Genomic DNA, 4725 nt, shown 5'->3' with positions numbered 1-4725 from the left:
GAAACCATTCATTACGTTCTCTAGGTCAAAGTTTGGTTCGAAAACGCCATTTTTTCCCAAATATGAACCAAGGAAGCAAGTAAAGTAGTGATTTATAATTGCACTTACATGTAAAATATTTATGGCATTTACATGTGTAAACAAAGTATATTTAATTGCATATTTTATCGAATGCGTAGTGCTTTTCGGAGTTACAAGAGACTAAGTGGACAATCTAAGGGAACTAAATTAACATGGATTCCAGCACAGGTATAATTAGTTTATTATTTACCTAAGAATCAAGTTTTTCAGAATTATAACATATAATTTGATAGAAATTTTACTTGTGTTATTTATTTTAATGCATGTAGTGTGCTCAACAACCGGGATCACTAGATTGTGGCTACTACGTCATGCGTTTTATGTACGACATAATGATGAATCATGGTAATAGTCAAGATCTTACTAAGGTATGTTCTCATAAACTACGTACTTTATACAATAAATTAAAGTACACAAAACTATTATATTGATCGATCGTTGATAAATTGAATTATTTACACTTTTTTAGGATTTTTCAAGAACATTGCCTTATTCACCGGAGGAGATTAATGAGGTGAAAGATTTTTGGGCGGATCACTTTGTGAACAATGTCGAATTTGAAGCTTAATTTGTAATATGAACTCGATCTCTAGCTAGCTACCTTTGTTGTAATAATTTTATGTTTGTTGTAACATGTTGGTTGATCTTGGACGAATTTAATTGCCTTTTATTGGGAACGTTAATTACGTTGTAAACTTTTGTGACAGGTATTATTTATAAATGTATTCCCGGTATTGGGAAGCATCTAATTTCAACGACGATCATGTCGGAATTTCCAACTAAAATATTAAAAAACAAATTTAAAGAAAAAACAAAAAATAAGTCATTTGCCACGCACGTTAGCTTAATGTGCGACGCAAAAGACTTATTTTTCTGCCGCCAAAAATGTCATTTGCGTCGCACATTAAGCTATTGTGCGAGGCAAATGACTTAATTTTTTGGCGCTCAAATTGTCATTTGCGTCGCACATTAAGAAATTGTGCGAGGCAAATGACTTATTTTTTTGGCGCATGAAAAGTCATTTGCGTCGCACATTGTAGGGGGGTTTTTTTTCCCGTTCCCTACGAGTGGGGGGTTTGGCATGCGGCGGTTCGTTTAGAGAACCGTTGAATTGTTTTTGCACCTCGAAGGAGTCGCCACCAAACTTATTTTAGGTCTCGTTTGGGAAGACCGCACAATGAGTCTATTTTTGGATAAGGCGTTGAATCCTTGAAACGGATGGGTGAGATTCGGGCTCGGGAACGAAAATGCTTATTCGGCGATTTTTAGAAATATTCAAGTACGTTGGCACAACATTGTTTCGAAAATAAACCCTAAGATTAGACTATATGTGGGTTTGCAAATTAGAACAAAATAGAATTTCTAATTGTACGGTGGTCACTTTGCTTTAAAGATTGATTTAAGGAACCTAAGACCGGTTTGTCCAAAAATATCTTCGTTAAGCGTGATGTAACATTTGTATTTTGTTGTATTTAGCATGTTGGTGATGAAAGCGATAAAGCACATAAAGCAACATCACAATACTAAATAAAGTGCGGAATTAGTAAATACAAGACCCCCTGGAAAAGGATTAGGGAGTAGGTCCACATTGCCTAGAAATGGACTAGGCAAGTAAAGGTGCGGAATTGAAAGTGCGAAAGTGAAATTGCGATATTGGAATTGCGGTACTGAAATTGCGGTATTGAAATTGCAGTATTGAAAGTACGATATTGAAAGTGCGATATTGAAATTGCGATATTGAAATTTGTACTTGGGCACATGAGATTCGAACGCCAAGCGGCTCCTTAAAAATAAGTGCGCCCGACACGAATTCAAAGCCAAAAATCTCAACTTGGGAGAGGTTGCTCAACCCAAATGTCCTAGATTTTTCATATTGAACTTGAAATTGAAAGCTTGAATATTGAAAGGTTTGAACTTGAAAAGATTGAAACTTTGAACTTGAAATGATTGAAATTTGAAAATTTGAACTTGTATGTTGAAATTTGAAGACTTGAACTTGTATATTGAAAAATGGAGTTTTGAATCTCAAAAGATTAAACCTTTAAATGCTATAAGGTGTCATCTTTGATTACTCCATGCTTGAAGGTGATTCTAGTTCAAAGAGGTGAATGCAAGCAACTTTGAACATCCTTGAATTTTGAAAGTTTGTATTTTGTATATTGAAAAAGTTTGTATTTTTGAAAAAGCATGTGTGATTGTTGCAAGTGGTGTTTTTTTATGACAAAAAACACCAACTTGCTAATCATTTGAAATCAAAATAGCATGATTAATTGAAATGGGATTCGGATTTACCTAGTTAAGCTTAGGCTCGAGCTCCCAATTGCTCTTGAATTTAGGACTATTTGTATGTGTTTTGAAGAGTTTTGAAGTTTGTATTGTGAGGAGTGATGTCGAAATTACGACGTTATGTGTGTTGTGCTCCCCCTTTTTTCGAAGGAAATGAGGGGTATTTATAGGAGGAAAATGGTGCAAAACGCCAGCACACGCCAACGCCTGGGGCCAGGGCAGCGATGGGCGCTGCTGACGTGGGCTGAATGCCACCAAAAAGGACGGAAAGATGCCGTCCTTGCTTTGTCTTGTATGGGTGTACCTTCGTACGAATAGTACGATGTTTGGATTGTAGTATTTTCTTGGAGGTTAAGGCTTGAATTTGCGTCTAAAAACAAACCTTTCTCGGGTTTTTGAATTCCGGTTTTACGGGACGGGGCCCGGCATGCTCTGTTTTGTGGTTCGGCGCCCGAATTTGACTTGCCTTATATGATTTTGAGTGGAAAAGGCCTAGTAAGACCAATGGGATGGTCCACTAGTTGAGATTGAACTTGGATTTTGAGATTGGATTTTGGAAGTTGTATTTTGTACCGAGTTCCGAGAGGGGAACAACCTCGGGGATTGGATTTTGGACTTTGGATTTCGGAGGTATTCTTAGAAATTGGGATTTCCGCCTTGATTTACTCCAATAGCCTAACAAGGATAATCGTTTCGTCATCATCCCAAAGGTGAGACACAAATTAGGTGTCTACAGAAGCCCCCACTTTGACTGAGCGTTCGGTCAGGAAAGCGCAAGTCAAAGTATTTCGAAAGGGACGGAGAATGGTCAAGATGTTCTGCAATCGAGACCAATCTTTGTACGCCGGTACCTGCACAAAACAGGCGTTAGAAAAAGGATAGAGTCTACCTCGGTGCGGTTGGTTGTGACTCTGATTTGCACTTGTAATTTTCCGCCTTCAGTTCAGGACGGAGCTTAGTATCGAAAATTTGAATTTTTGAATCTTGAATTTTGAACTTTGATACACGGAGTTAATCCGTTGGGATGTGTTTCGCTAGGGATAAGAGCTTTTTACTGGCCCTTAAAATTTTGAACTTTGACTGACTTTCCCGGAGCTTGGGTCCGTTGGGAGTTGGGCGCCTGAGTCGTTGTATTTTTTGGACTTTGTATTCTTGAAATATTCATCTGTTTGTACTTGGGGATACAGGTGTATACCCGTATTTTCGATGGATGGTTCGATGCGACGTTTGATGCTTGGTGCGGAAGACCGTAGCAGCAAAGGGCGTGCAATCAGCACGGGAGACCGCGCGCGGCAGACCTGCGCATGCAGCAGGTCAGCGCTGGGCGCTGGTGCGGTGCTTGGCGCTGGGCAGCACTATATAAGTTCCCCCTTGCCGTGCCATTTTGAGGCACATTCATTTGAAATTTTTGCTTCTTTTCTCTCAAAGGTCGACTAGCTTCTCCCCTTGGTCTTATTCTTACCTTGTCCATGTAAGTTTTTCATGTTTTTGCTTATGAAATAACTCTAGGATTGCATGTAGTTTTGATTTTCTCGTACTTTGAAATGATGATTTTTGGCTTAAGTTTCTTGAATCTTGTAGAAAACTGTTTGATAGCCACTTGAACTTGAACTGTTGGAACTTGTACTTTTGAATTTTTGAACTTGTATCTGCTTCGGCACGGATAGCCTAGGCGTTGATGTAGAGCTTAAATACCTGCTTCGGCGTGGATAGCCTAGGCGTTGGTGTAGAATTTCAATACCTGCTTCGGCGCGGGTAGCCTAGGCGTTGGTGTAGAACTTGTACCTTGATTTAGAGGTCCACAGGGGATTTTGTTTTGCATCGTTTTGTTAGGTTATGATACATATGACAATTCATAAATCATGCGGAAAAACCATAAAGCCAGGAAAGCATATTATTTTCACATAATCATTTAGCATAGAATTGATGCATACATGTTGTAGCGTGCCTTCCCTAGCTGCGCCCGAACCGAACAAGAACAAGTCTTTAGGACTCCAAATGTCGTCCCTCCGTAGATAGTCCACAGTCCGTCCGGATCCGCCTCAAGTTAGACCAACTAGAATCGCCCTTAAGGTTACTAGGAATTTCGGCTATGTGTTTGCAAGTGTATAGCTGATTTTTCTTTCAAAAACTTACCCTTTGAATACTTCAATCGTACCTGCAAATAATGACCCTAGGCCCTTATTTATAGAGGTATGGAAAAGGAAATGGAATCCTATTAGGATACTAATTAGTTAAACTAGAATCCTAGTAGGACTCTAACTAATTAATTTTATCCTTTTAGGATTAGGAATTTAATCATCAAACAAATCCTAAACAATTTAGGTTTCGTATGTGAACACAAACTCTACACGAGCA

This window comes from Spinacia oleracea, chromosome 3 (assembly GCF_020520425.1).
Source record: "Spinacia oleracea cultivar Varoflay chromosome 3, BTI_SOV_V1, whole genome shotgun sequence".
Taxonomy (NCBI): domain Eukaryota; kingdom Viridiplantae; phylum Streptophyta; class Magnoliopsida; order Caryophyllales; family Amaranthaceae; genus Spinacia; species Spinacia oleracea.
This window is presented reverse-complemented; position numbering follows the sequence as displayed.